The sequence below is a fragment of the Pseudonaja textilis genome, chromosome 3 (genome assembly GCF_049901715.1).
Source record: "Pseudonaja textilis isolate UNSWEBS1 chromosome 3, rPseTex1.2, whole genome shotgun sequence".
In the NCBI taxonomy this organism is placed as follows: Eukaryota; Metazoa; Chordata; class Lepidosauria; order Squamata; family Elapidae; genus Pseudonaja; species Pseudonaja textilis.
This window is the reverse complement of record NC_141992.1, coordinates 177,330,667-177,346,089: the sequence shown is the minus strand read 5'-3', so window position 1 is coordinate 177,346,089 and position 15,423 is coordinate 177,330,667. Positions and strand designations below refer to the sequence as shown.

Genomic DNA, 15,423 nt, shown 5'->3' with positions numbered 1-15,423 from the left:
CCAGCAGAAGTGGCTCTGCATGTCACTTCTGGCACGTGTGCCATAGGTTCGCCATTACGGATATATAGATATATACATATATACCCGTAGATATAGATATAGATATAAGATGTATTGAATACATAGCAGAAAGAATAAACTTGAGAATTCACAAGGTTGGTGTTATATGGCATGAGTTCCCAACTGGTCCACAGCATGCCAGCAACTGGTCTGCACCAACAAGCGAAGCCCCATCTGCAGGATGCAGGCAGCATGCAAAACCACAGCCCTCAGGTCCATGGAAAAATCTTTCTCCACGGAGCTGGTCCTTAAATGCCCAAAAGATTGGGGACCTCTGCTGTACAGTATGGAACAAAACTGTGACTGAATCTGGATATTCTGCTTCAGATATCACGAAGCCTCCTCCCAGACGGTAACAAGGAAAACAGGTCACGAAGAAGATGGGTAGCAATCCTGCATACCTTGCTCAAGCACCGCTTATGTGCTATGTCCTGGATGGAAGGGAATGAACTGCCAATAATCTTTTCTGCCGTCCTCAACACTCTCTGCACCGCCTTCCTGTCTGAAGCAGTAATGCTTCCAAACCAGACAGTAATGCAATATGACAGAATGCTCTCGATTGTCCCTCTATAGAAAGTAGTAAGGACAGGGAGAGGAAGATATACTTTTCTCATGCAACACAGAAAATATAGGCTTTTTGTTACACCGGTTCACCAAACTCTCTACTTCCTTGTGGTAAGCACCCTCATTGTCATCTTGAATAAGGCCCACGACTGTTGTATCATCCGCATACTTCGCAATATGGTTGGTGGCAAACCTAGCACAACAGCCATGGGTCAACAGAGTGAACAACAGCAGACTTAGAACGCAGCCTTGAGGAGAACCTGTGCTCAAGGAAATGGTGTCAGAAATATTAGTCCCAACTCGCACATACTGAGAGAGAGAGCGACGCCCAAGAACACTCAGCTGTTTTTTTCATACCTAAGACGGGGCTAGAACTCACCGTTTCTTGGTTCCTATGCCAAACTGGCTGTCAAATATCACAAAAGATACAATTAAATTCTTCCCCTATTTTAATGCGTGTCACAGAGCTGACTCGATTTATTGGCTTCCCATTCAAATTCCAGCCATGATAGTTTATCCTTGAGAAAATAATGCCACATCAGATGAATACTACCTCAAGGATTGAAGGACAGGTGAATAATACGGTTTGGTAAAGAATTCTTCCGAGCCTTGCTAAAATACCAAGGCCTGTTGAATTTTTAGTAGTACATACCTAATGATTGCATAATGCCTCAAATAATTGTTTAACTTCCAGAGGCATTTTTGTGTCTCATTCTACTTTGCCAATTTCCCTCGCCTTTCATTATGCATACCTGAACAGTGCATGTTATATCATGATACCTCTCAAGTGTTTTTTTTTTCCCCATTTCTGCTTGTTCTTTTCCAGATGCACTTAAAATCACCTTCTTAAAATAAGCAAGATATCACAGAAGGGGAAACTTGGGAGGAAGACGAGAACTTCTGTGTTGCTCATCTTACTGCTATCCATAGGAGTTGGTCAGAAAGTTGAAATATTTCTTCAGAGCATTTTTGGCATAGTTTACATTGCTGATGAAAATTGTATAAGTTTTGGTAATCATCAACATGATTTCAAATTTTATAACTGTGTGCAAAGTTGATAGTTCAAACAATGGAAATACTGAAAGAGAATTTCGTATGAGTCAAGGACAAGTGATTGCCCAATCCATAAACAAATAGATCTCTAAGCTTATTACTAAGCTAATAGAAAGGTAAAACTTATTATATTCAGGTTCATACACGTCATGCAAAATAGCCACAAGCACACACAGACCTTATGTGTTATCTTAGTTCCAACAAAATACAATTAACTGAGAATCATAACTCTAAACATAACCAATTTATTTCACTTAGCAGGATATACAGGAATCACCAAATAAGCTAACTTACAGTCCTCCATATATTTGCTAAGATCATGTCCTGTTGAAACTTCATATCTGCCTCTGCAAACATATGAATGATGTGGAAAGGTATTTCTTACTTATTTCTGGTCACTTAGTTATTATCTAACTTATTTATGATATATTAGAACCTAAGAGCACAATTACAAATTGAAAGACTCATGCAACCTGTGCACAATTGATTTAGTTCTACTATACTGTATAATCTATATATCTATACTGCTATGGTTTTAGGTTTCCCATGAAGTTCCTTCTTAGGTTTCATTGTGACAGGAGAGATTTGGAGAAGGAGAATAATGCAATGTCCTAATGGGATGATTTTAACTTAGTACACCTCTGTATGGTTTGCCAATTGCACAGTGGCAGATAGGAAAGTACTCCAAAGGGTTAACACAATGAGGAAAAGGTTAGCCATCACTGGTCTATTGTAAACACAGCCAGCTTAGATATATCCAACTTAGGTATGTAAGTTAGATATGAAAATATCATACTATGAGAATCTAATGTACTATAATTTATATCATTTTAATTAAAATGCTTAACATTTATTCTTGTAAATATTTAAAATTCTAAAACAACCATTACCATTCTAGTAGTTATACACTGTGTCAATAGCATTATTCCAATATTACAAATGCAGAGCTTTGGCATGATAGATTAATAAATGTAAAGAAAAAGAGTTTCTTGAATCTGATTTCTGATGTCTATAAAGTTTTCTTGGATATGGTATTGAAGTGGTTGGCTACTACTTTCTTCATCTTCCTCTCTGGCCTATAATGCAATTCAGAGAACCAGTTGTTAGAAGAAATTACTGGCCTAATCCTGTAAGGAAGGCAGGAAGGAAACATTCTGGTGTTGCTTACAGAAACTGCCTCTCCGTTAACCCTTATTACATTCTTGGCAGGACTAGACTTCCTGTCTCAGGAATGTCTCTGGAATTTTTTCTCCTTCTTTGCTGGTACTTTGCTTGTGTGGAGTAACCATTCAAAGTTACAATGGCACTGAAAAAAGTGACTTATAACCATTTTTCACACTTACGACTGTTGCAGCATCCCCGCAGTCATGAGAGGCCAGGTGAGGAGAAGCGTGCCTCAATGTGAGTGATATTGAGTTGGCCATGCCCAGCCAATAATATGACCACCAAGCCACGTCCACCCAGTCACATGACCCCCAAGCCATACCCACCACCTAAGCCACGCTCACAGAACTGGTTGTTAAAAAATTTGAATCGCACCCCTTCCTATAATCTGAGATTTCCTGTTTTCTGTCTGGCAACTAAAGCAAGTGTGAGACTAAGAACTACTAAGTCAATGAATATTGGTACCAGCTGAGTAGTAGGCTGTTGCCTACAATTGAATTAATTGTGACCCAATTTCAGTTATCACCTTGTGACAATTTAGATGTAATTACACATATCCTAATCTGGTCAGTGGAAGCAAAGCCAACAAGACCAAAAATATCTGTTTCGCTTAACTGGAAGTTTCTGTTCACCTTGTTGGATTGGTTTGAGTTTGTAGGATAGTGTGGATCAAGAAATAATTGTTTGAGTTTCACTTTGTTGGACGAATTAACACTACAAGAATATCTTTCTTTCAGCTTCCTAAGATCAACTGACTTTCAATTGCATGAAGATTGAACGTTCTCTAAACAATTATCCTGGGACAGAGTAATCATGAGAAGTTTCTATGGCTGTATTCTTAGCGATGTGCAAATTGGATTTTTGACACAACAAGATGTAATTGTTTAACCTGTTGATAGCTAAAGGATTAAATTTTCTATAACTCTTTGAATTTGTTTCTTTTAAATCCACCATGGTTAGAAAGAATGAGATTATCCTGACAATTACTCTGGTCCAGTAAGAATGAAATGAGAATATTTTAGACATCAAATGTCTAAACATCAAATGAAATTTTCCATTACTCAATCTTTTTAGATATTATACACATATTCTTCTTGACTTAATGTGTTTTCCTTCAGGATAATACAGTTACTATTGTCTATAGCAGCTATGCATACAGATATGATACAATTATGACTTTTCTAGACTCTTCTATTGACTTCATGATATTTATCCAGAGAATAAAGCTCTTACTAGTTTTGCATATTAGGTTCCCAATCAACCTACAGAAGATACCAGTAGTGGTGAGTGGAAACTTGTACATCAGAACTCAGTATTAAGAGGCTATGGCAAAACTCCATAGAACATCCTCAAAAGAAGGAAGGAATCCCTACTCTTTGGAAAAGGTAAAGCAGAAAAAAAAAACAGACAAAACCAACATGAACATGTTCAGATGGGGAAAACGGGCAGAGAAGAATTATGTTAGAAAGTATTTTGCCTAGGTGGCCACAAAATTGACAATGTACCTTTATTTTTTAAATTAAAAACTCAATTCTCTTGGTTTCTTTATTGGGAATATGAAGAAAATCCGATAACATGAATTATTTGTTTGTATGTGCGTAATGTCTTTACCACAAAGTTAAAATCTAGTTTATATCTACCATTTATAATCTACTATTTACAGGTGAAACTCGAAAAAATTAGAATATTGTGCAAAAATTCATTTATTTCAGTAATGCAACTTAAAAGGTGAAACTAATATATGAGATAGACTCATTACATTCAAAGCAAGATAGTTCAAGCCGTGATTTGTCATAATTGAGATGATTATGGCTTACAGCTCATGAAAACCCCAAATCCACAATCTCGGAAAATTAGAATATTACATGCAATCAATAAAACAAGGATTGTACATAGAACAATATCGGACCTCTGAAAAGTATAAGCATGCATATGTACTCAGTACTTGGTTTGGGCCCCTTTTGCAGCAATTACTGCCTCAATGCAGTGCGGCATGGAAGCTACCAGCCTGTGGCGCTGCTGAGGTGTTATGGAAGACCAGGATGCTTCAGTAGCAGCCTTCAGCTCTTCTGCATTGTTCAGTCTCATGTCTCTCATCTTTCTCTTGGCAATGCCCCTTAGATTCTCTATGGGGTTCAGGTCAGGCGAGTTTGCTGGCCAATCAAGCACAGTAATCCCACGGTCATTGAACCAGGTTTTGGTGCTTTTGATAGTGTGAGCAGGTGACAAGTCCTGCTGGAAAATGAACTCAGCATCCCCATAAAGCTCATCTGTGGAAGGAAGCATGAAGTGCTCCAAAATCTCCTGGTAGACGGCTGCATTGACCCTGGACTTAATGAAGCACAGTGGACCAACACCAGCAGATGACATGACTCCCCAAATCAACACAGACTGTGGAAACTTCACACTGGACTTCAAGCATCTTGCAGTGTATGCCTCTCCATTCTTCCTCCAGATTCTGGGTCCTTGATTTCCAAATGAGATGCAAAAGTTGCTCTCATCAGAAAAGAGAACTTTAGACCACTGAGCAACAGACCAGTTTTGTTTTTCTTCAGCCTAGGTAAGACGCTTCTGACGTTATTTGTTGTTCAGGAGCGGCTTGACAAGAGGAATATGACATTTGAAGCCCATGTCCAGGATCCGTCTCTGTGTGGTGGTTCTTGATGGACTGACTCCAGCCTCAGTCCACTCCTTGTGAAAGTCCTCAACACTTTTGAATTTTCCTGACAATCCTCTCCAGGCTGCGGTCATCCCTGCTGCTTGTGCACCTTTTTCTTCCACACTTTTCCCTTCCACATAACTTTCTATTAATGTGCTTTGATACAGCACTTTGGGAACATCCAACTTCTTTTGCAATTACCTTTTGAGGCTTTCCCTCCTTATGGAGGGTGTCAGTGATGGTTTTCTGCACAACTGTCAGTTCAGCAGTCTTTCCCATGATTGTGATTCCTACTGAACCAGACTGAGAGACCATTTAAAGGCTCAGGAACCCTTTGCAGGTGTTATGGCTTAATTAGCTGATTAGAGTGGGACACTTTGAGCCTAGAATATTGAATCTTTTCACAATATTCTAATTTTCTGAGATTGTGGATTTGGGGTTTTCATGAGCTGTAAGCCATAATCATCTCAATTATGACACATCACGGCTTGAACTATCTTGCTTTGCATATAATGAGTCTATCTCATATATTTGAGCCTAGAATACTGAATCTTTTCACAATATTCTAATTTTCTGAGATTGTGGATTTGGGGTTTTCATGAGCTGTAAGCCATAATCATCTCAATTATGACACATCACGGCTTGAACTATCTTGCTTTGCATGTAATGAGTCTATATCATATATTTGTTTCACCTTTTAAGTTGCATTACTGAAATCAATGAACTTTTGCACGATATTCTAATTTTTCAAGTTTCACCTGTATACTTAACCATTCCATTATTCCATTATCAGTGGCTTGCATAAATCATATTGAAAGATTGTGAAGATATTATCAAGTTATGTGAGGATTAAATGGGAGATTACATTCTAGCTCATTAAATGTGTGTCTTTTGATCTTTGAATTTCTGATGTGAGCCAATATTTCATAGAATTAGTGGTGAAACAGATTGTTTTGATTTGAATGAGTGAGTTAGTGAACTTGCTTTTCATAAACCTGAGGCCATGTCTTTCAAAGAGAAGATAATGCAAACACAACTGATCTGGTGTGCCAACATAGTGAAAAAATTGTGCTCTCCAACTTGTCCCTGAGACAGAGCAGAGTCACCTAACAAGCCTGGCAACTTTCCGTGTGAACTAACTGCACACCATCCTAGACAACTTCCAGAACCTTGTAACTATATAGAAGTTTTATCTTTAAAATGGATTTGGACTGAACAACCCTTCAAAAGAACATTCTTTTACAAAAAGTTGTTAAGTAGGATGCATGGCTAGACTCCTTTCCAGAAAGGTTGAGTCGTCAAAGTTAAATTAACTTCTACTATAAAAGACCCAGAAGAAAGTCCCAAAGGTGCTTTTTCAGGAGGCAATTGGACTTTCTTATTTTTTCTTTGAAGACATTTCGCTTCTCATCCAAGAAGCTTCTTCAGCTTTGACTTGTTGGATGAGAAGCGAAACATCTTCAAAGAAAAAAAACAAAATCCAGTTGCCTCCTGAAAAAGTACCTTTGGGCAACCATGACCTGGATGACTGAGAATCTCTACAGACCCAGAAGAAAGGATGACAAAGGCCTTGAATCTGCCCCTCAATAGTTATTGCATGTGCAACAGTCTGAGCAGGCATCGTTTACTATGGCAAATTGTGTTTGATTTCTGTTCAACTTTTATACATCATTCCCCAAAATGTACATGTGTATCCAGCTCAATAGGATGGGTATGTTCTGGATCCTATCAGTCAAACCATATTGGCTGGCAGAAACCTAGAAGGCATGTCTTCTCAGGCTGTAGCCCCGTCCTCTGAAAAATTCTCCCTCCAGAAGTTAGGTGGCCCTGACCCTGCTGATCTTTTGTAAGGGCTTGAAGATCTAGTTATGTGTTCAGGGTTTGGATCCTGAATGTATTAAGGGCCTGATTTCATGCCTCCCCCGCATCCTGTTTTGGCTGGCAAAGTGCTGCAGGATACATCCGTCCCCTCCTGTCTCCTGCAACCACACCCACCCAGGCAGCTTTCAGAGAACTACAAGGCTGATCCAGCCTTCAAAGAAATCCAGTTTGACATCCCTGCTCTAGTCGCTCAGTATAATGATTGTATATCCCTGGATTTTATTTTATTTTTAAAAATTACTATCCTAATAAACAATCATAATCTTCAATGTATCTAAACTTCAAATATATACACTTATTCATATTATGAACTCTGGGAACGTAGAAGGAGTACTCAAATTTTTCAGTCAGAAAACAAGGTTAGTTTTATCTGATAGCTGGTGACTAATAAAGCCCATGATCTTTAATTATAAAATAAATAATGCTCCTGAGCATATACTTACATTTTGCATTTGTAGGCCAAGAAAGACTGAGAGGAGAGCAAACATCCTCTAGTCAAGCTGAGCCAATCTCCTGAAGCAAATGTCTTTGTTTGCATTCCTTTTTTTTTTAAATTCATAATAATTGCCCCCAAAGATGAGTTATGCAAGGTGTGGCTAACAGCTCAGCAATCTGCCCAGGGATATTAATAGAGTCAATAGATTGGTGTGCAAGCCGACAGGTTGCGTAAGAATGGAAAGAAATGTCTGTGTGCTGGAATAGGAGAAAAGAGGGTATTCACAAAGCTTTTCCATTGAGATTCTTAGGGGATATTGGAATTGTGTTAGAACAAACTCGATTAACTTCTTTCTCCAGAAAAAAACAGACTCTCCTAGAACCCAATCCTTGACAGAAGATTCTGGTTGAAAAGCTGTTAAGGTACTTAAATTTAGGTAGCTGGAGCAGCGGGGTGTTGTGCAGTGAGCCAGAATGCATGGATGTGGTTGATTGATTGAAGTGTGCTGGCGCCTGTGTGAGGCAACCTGGCCTGTGATTGGTTGCTGTGGGTGTGGAGAGGGAGTTTCTCTTCCCCATCTCCTTTTTCTTCCGGGTGCTCTCTGTCATTTACCTCATGATGCTCCTGTTTGCCTGACTACCTAGTTTACTGTAATGGAGATGTAAAATATATTTATTTATTTAAAACTACAAGTTTCTGTGTCTCTGACCTCATTTAGACACCTGCTGTGCACTCCCCTAACAAAAGTTTAACATCTCCCTGCAATGTTAGATGTACTTTAAACCCACAGAATAATTGGTTACAACACTGAATAATCCACCTAAGAAACAAAATCAACAGATCCATGATAGATAAAGTAATCAATATGCTTATTGAGAGGGAGGGAGGGAGGGAGGGGAGATGCAAATTTGGAAATAATTTTGCTTAAATGATTATGTGACATCAAGTCATTTTCAACTTCTAGCAATCACACAGATTTTTTTTTTCCATGACCATCTATCCCTAACCTGCTTTTTTAAGTGGTACATTATAACAGAGTCCGTCTACCTTGCTGTTGGTTGTCCTCTTCTCTGTCCTTTCCCAGCATTAGCTTTTTTTCCAGAGATTGAAAATAATCACTAGAATTTAAATCAATGTATCACATCTTTCAGAATAATGCAGTAGACTGTGTGACTTGCATGTCTACTCAGTCTGCTGCCTGGCCAGCAATTCAAGGTCAGTCCTCATGCTTTCTTAACATGATTCTTTTTCTTTAATTTGAGCTTCAATGAAAGAATGCCTTAGGAGCAGCGGTGGGATTCTACAGGTTCTCACCTATTCGGCAGAACCCCTTGTCAACTTTCTAAGCAGTTCGGAGAACCGGTTGTTGGAAGAAATCTCCTTTTGTTTTTTCCACCCTTTTGCATTCTGGGCAGTATGCCTAGACTTACTGTCTCCGAATGAGTTTTTTTTTTTCTTTGCTGGTACTTTCTTAAAGGGGAAGGGCTGTTTTAAGCTTTTTACACTGCTGTTGGGAGGAACTACTTCCCTGTTGGAGTTAGCACTTCGAAGAAATAATTGAATAATGAAGCAGAGCTGCCAGAAAGAAGCTTTTAATGTCAAGGAACCAAGATGAGTGACATTCAGCAAGGCTTCTTGGCTAGCTAGAAAGATTGACATTCAAACGTGAGTTTACATACCCTTTCTGAGTTTTGGTCTAAAACTGACATGAGAGGCCAGGCAAGGAGAAGCGCCCCTTGATGTGAGTGACGTTGAGTTGGCCACGCCCACCCATTCACATGATCAGCAAGCCATGCCCACCAACTAAGCCACACCCATAGAACTGGTTGTTAAAAAAATTGAATCCCACCCCTGCTTAGGAGATTGCTATTAGATGGTCTTTCAAATGGAAGATTGTCCTTTGTAAAATAAGGTACAAAGTCACCTTGTTGACAAAAAGAAAAAAGTGTAGTTCCCATGTTGCCATCACTCTGATATATATAAATCAGACGACAAGTGGTTTCAATTTCAGCAATTCACCTTAAAAATACTGAGTGGGTATAAACATATCAACCTATCTGACAGATTTAGTTTAAGGAAGGTTAGGGAATTTAAAAAGCACTGTGGTTTTTGAGAAGCACTTCATATATGTTCAAAACATGTCTTCATTGTAGTTCTCGAAACCATCATCTTACACCTATCTACAAGGAAAAGGAGATTGCTATAACTGATTGACTGCTGAATGCTTCTGAAATTTGAGTAATCCTGTGAAGTTAGCAAGACTTAAATCTGAGTAGATACATGTGAGGTCAGGGGCATTGAAGAGAGGATGAGGTGTATAAAAACCAAGATGGTGGAGGCAAACACATGACCTTTTTTATGTCTGCCACCTTCCAAATGTTTGAGCTTCAATTTCTATAAATTCCAATCAGTATGCTGGCTGAGGAAATCTACAAAGTATGAAGAACAGCATGTTGGGGATGCCTTGTATCAATTCAAAACATGTATATTCATTTTAATCAGCATTTAATCAGCTTTTCTCTCCCTACAGCAGGGCTGTCAAACTCCTGCCCGCAGGCCAGATGCGTCACATGCTAGTCACGCCCATATCCGGTTTAGCGAAGGGGGGGAAAGTCCCAATACGTCACGAGATACCGCCGTGCCACCGTGAGTTTGATATCCCTGCCCTACAGTAAATGTTCATGTTTTCCAATTTAATATTTATGTAAGCATAGTCTAGATTGTGTTGTAGTTTTCCATGGAGTTTCAGACATTGCTTTCCTCCAAATACAAATATAACAAATGTAGTATTTTTAGAGGATGGCAGAATTATTATGTGCCATCAAATCAAATCCAAGTGAGTAGATAGATAGATCAATAGATTGGTTTTATTTGGAATTTTGTGGCAGTTGCTGTTATGTCCAAGATTGTTCTGTAAGTTGAACAGATGGCAGAAGTCTATTAAGGCTTTGCTGTGTATTTTGGAGTTTGCAGTGCACAGGCCTCCTATTTTAGCAACATTCTGAGATCTTACACACTTACACAATTAAAACAAAATGAAGTCTAATGTTTAACATGTGTCTAATTTTTAAAACAGAGGAAGGCAATCTGGTGCCCTCTGGTTTGGGACTACAACCACAATTCATTGCCATATAATTAAAACAATGTTAGAAAACAAAATTATCTTAATACCATCAGTACTAAGGAAGTAGAAGCATTCCAGAGATAAAGCTGTAACCCAGCGAAAGCTTTTCCTTGTTGCTACTCAACCAACTTTCTCTAACAAAAGAATCTAGAAGAAATCTTAAGGCAGATGGTAATTAGTGTTACAATAAAAAGCTAAAAGGTGCAACAAATTACAGAAATGAACAATGACCAACAGCTCCATAAAATTCCTGCAGTTGTGACAAAATAAATCATCTTTCACCAAAGCTTTCTAAAAAGGGCAAAGTTGGGTTGGAGCTCTCTACTGTAAATCTATTCCACTTTTCTTAATAGTTGTTTGTTGGAATTTACTCCAAATAAGAGTGGAAGATACTAAGGTGACCAACCGTCCTCCTTTAGGGAGGACAGTCCTCCTTTTATAAGTTCTGTCCTCTCTCAAAAAGTGTTCTCTTACATGTCCTCCTTTTTGATATTTGAAGACTAATCTGTAAATCTCCGTATTTGATCGATGTCAAGCTAATCTGTTGTGTGTGATGTGATGTATTTGTATTTGACATGACGATTCATCAAGGCTTGGTACAGTGCGGTGAGACGCAATTATGCGCTCCACACAGAATTGTTTTGAGAGAGTGTGCCATGCGCAAAAGTGCGCCACCTCCTTCTCAGTGTAAAAAAGTTGGTCACCTTAAAGATACAGATGTGTGCCATGTGCTTAGACCTCTCTTAGGCCTTGAACTGCAGTATCTGTATGCTGAATGGAAGATTGTTTATTATTTAAATAAATAATGCCTAACTAGTGAAGATAATTGTTACATTTTTTTATTTGTTTGTATAATTTAGTGCTGTAGTTTGCCTAAACTGCTGAGAACTCTGAGCAATTTACAATAGCACAGGGAGTTCCTGAAAAACAATTCATATACGTGTGGTTGGTCAATGTGTTTTTCAAATATTAGTTACAAACTAATAGTTACAAACCAGAGAAAGGAGGACAAACGTGGGAGCATGGAGGATACTCAGATTAACTTTCTCGGCATGGCAACAAAAGTGACAGTGGAAAAAAATACTTAGGGGAAATTACTTTTTCCAACATCAGAAAGACTGTATGTAACCGATTATTTATATGCAATCAAGTCAATTTTGACTCCCAGCAACCCTGTAGATTTTCTCTATGACATCTTCCCCAACCAGTTATTTTAAGTCTCCCAATGGATTAACCGATTAAGTAACTCATTGTGGCTTTGTCAATTTCAGGCAACAGCCCAGGGTGGAAGAGTTCTAATCAACTAATTAAGGTCACAGAGGAAGCTTTTGTTTAGTTCTGGTTCACACTTACTAGGGAAGTGCTGTATAGTGGAGAAAAGTTACTTAGGAAGAGATATCTGAAGAAAAAGTATATTAGGAAGACACGGATAGCATATTGAGACATTCTATATAAATACATCAATATTCAAAACAGAGGTATTGCCTATTGAAAAAACAAAACTTCTCATGTTTTTGAGGCAAAGACATAAGATTCTTCATGTGGGAGAAACGCATCCATGTAAGTGCTCTAGCATAGCTACTTTGCTTCTCTATTAAACATCTGTATTTACACCTTCCTCTCCAGGTGGAAGATTGCTGCATTCTGAATTATGTCTGGGAAAAAAATTATATAGGGAAAGAGTCTGAGGGCATCTAATCATATTTTTCTTCCCACCTCTGTTGTCTTTTGTGCTTCTCTGGAGTTGTTGGTTTCTATCCCCTTTCCCGTGTCTAATGTGTAAAAGTTGAATCACGTATCTTGTTTTTCATACCTTCAATGGTCAGGGAATTATTATTAAAGAGTATATCACTTTTTAGTGCCTGAAATTAATGAAGTCATGTAAGGCAGTATTTACACTTGTCATGCATTATAGCTGAAACACATATTTCTCTATAAACTACTTGCCAGCTCAGCTGCAGAGCTTCTGCACACAAAAGAGGATTGTGATTGTCCCTCTGGGAAAGCCAAGGGAAAGCATCAAAACCATTAAAAAGCGAAAGTTAGAATTTTCGGACATGGGATGTGACATCTGGAAAAATACGGCATACTTCACTTAATCTTTCAGGGAACGATTGAAGGCAAATGAGGTCCAGGCAGAAGAAGATAATCATGGCTTCAAAATCTAAGGGACTGGTTTCGACAAAACTCAGCAGCACTTTTCTGTGCGGCTGTTGATAAAAATAGGATCACCAACATGATCACCAATGTCCGATGATGGATATGGCACAAGAAAAAGAATATTGTCCTCTGGAATGGTACAGCTTTGTTGTTATTACATAACAATAAAGAAGTTTCTGTTTCCCATGCTTTTAGCTAACTTGGCTTCATTTGTCCTCAGGATAGGACAAATAGGAAAGAGGCTGGAGATTTATGCTTCCATGGATCAAAGCTAAATACTCAATCACTCCTTGATGGATTATACATTTGGATTCTGAGATAACATAAATGGGAAGGGTGTAAGTTATAGTTTTCAGGATACAGGAATCAGTCTGTGAGTCGTAGTTAACAAGGGACTTGGGCAGTTACAGAACAAAATACTTCTGATTGGGTCCCATACATCACAAGTGGCAATCTCCCTTCCCACCTGAGAAAGTGGAAGTACAGTAGAATGACAATGCCTCTTGCCCTGTTACATCACCTGTCACTTCCTTAACCCTTCAGTTTGAAGACAGCCTGTGATCATCTCCAAGCTTCCTGACCTTGAAATGGTGAGACCATGGAACCCAAATAACTACTTTCCCCAATATTGCCATAGATCTTACATCTTCCTGTCCTCTTTCAAGCTCTACTTTGTTTTTCATTTATCTTATGTGAAAGAAAGTGAGCTGAAAAGGATTCATCAACAGGGGTGGGATTCAATTTTTTTAACAACCAGTTCTGTGGGCATGGCTTAGTTGGTGAGTGTGGCTTGCTGGTCATGTTATTGGCTGGGCATGGCCAACTCAATATTTATTTATTTATTTATTTTTATTTGTCAATTGCTTACAAGATAATAGGTACAAGTAAAACCATAATTATGAATACATGGATACATATAAGAAAAATAAAAATAAAATATAAAAGAAACAATATCACTCACATTGAGGCACCATCTCCTCGTCTGGTCTCTCATGATTGTGGGGATGCTGCAACAGTCATAAGTCTGAAAAACGGTCATAAGTCACTTTTTTCAGTGCCATTGTAACTTTGAATGGTCACTCCACACAAGCAAAGTACTAGCAAAGGAGGAGAAAAAACTCCAGAGAAGTTCCTGAGACAGGAAGTCTAGTCCTGCCAAGAATATAATAAGGGTTAACGGAGAGGCAGTTTCTGTAAGCAACACCAGAATGTTTCCTTCCTGCCTTCCTTACAGGATTAGGCCAGTAATTTCTTCTAACAACTGGTTCTCTGAATTGCTTAGAATGTTAACAACCGCTTCTAGCGAATAGGTGCGAACTGGTAGAATCCCACCCCTGTTTCTTCTTGAAAGACCTGCAACTCAGGGCTGAGAGGTCTGGGATGCAAGATTCTTGAAAATGGGAAAATGGACACCCTCAAGCTTCATGGTGCCATGATCTCTAAAACAGTAGCAGTGGCAAATATTATAATTTTATTGCAGTTTCAAATATAAAGCTGCTGATATGAAATTACAAAAGTTTGGAGCTTCTTCTAAATTAGTGGTGATTCTCTTGTAGAAATGCCCTCCACTTACTGCTGTGACTGGCTTTAGAATTGCTCTGTGGTGCTTTTTTTCCTAGTTACGAGTTCCCTCCCTCCTGCTTTGGATAAAGCCTGAGGCAGTCATAGAACTAGAAATTCAGAAGCTGTCACCATTTGCCCCTATCCCTCTGCTAAGGTTGAATTCACATTTCCTGTTACTCATCACCTAGCATTAGAGCTGTGGCGGCATTGTGGTTAGTACTGCAGACTAAGTCACTATTCACTCTAGGAGTTTGAGCAGCCCAATGTTGACTCAGCCTTCCATCTTTCCAAAGTCTGTAAAATGAGGACCCAGATTGTTGGGCCAATATGCTGACCAGTGGTGGTATTCTACCAGTTCGGCCTGGTTCTGGAGAGCTGGTAGCAGTGATGAGCAGTGGAGACCAAACTGGTTCTCTCTGCCGCTCTGCTGTTGGGCCGCCTGCCCACCTGGGTCCCATACTCACCTTTATCCACTGAATTTGAAGTGCAGCTGCTTGCATGGCACAGAATGGTGCCGCGTGGCAGCTGCTGAAGCAACTGGGATCGTGCAGGCTTGCAGGAGTTGAGTTAGAACACCTCTGTGTCTGCGCAAATGGCTCTGCGCCTGCGCAAAGTGTGTGTTTGGCATGTGCATGCACACAAAGTGTGTGCATACATGCAAAGCGCACCCACCAAGCCACGCCCACTGAACTAATGGTAAAAATATTTGAATCCCACCGATGCTGACTCTGTAAACTACCTAGAGAGGGCTGTAAAGCA

At 39.2% G+C, this 15,423-nt stretch overlaps 1 long non-coding RNA gene across 1 annotated transcript; it reads left to right on the top strand.

Moving 5' to 3' along the window:
- Positions 1-9,306: 9,306 nt before the first annotated feature.
- LOC148126434 (uncharacterized) lies at positions 9,307-13,289 on the top strand. Its single transcript, XR_015743277.1, has 3 exons — positions 9,307-9,482; positions 10,348-10,463; positions 13,049-13,289. It is a non-coding gene; the product is annotated as an uncharacterized LOC148126434 (long non-coding RNA).
- The last annotated feature ends 2,134 nt before the right edge of the window (positions 13,290-15,423 follow it).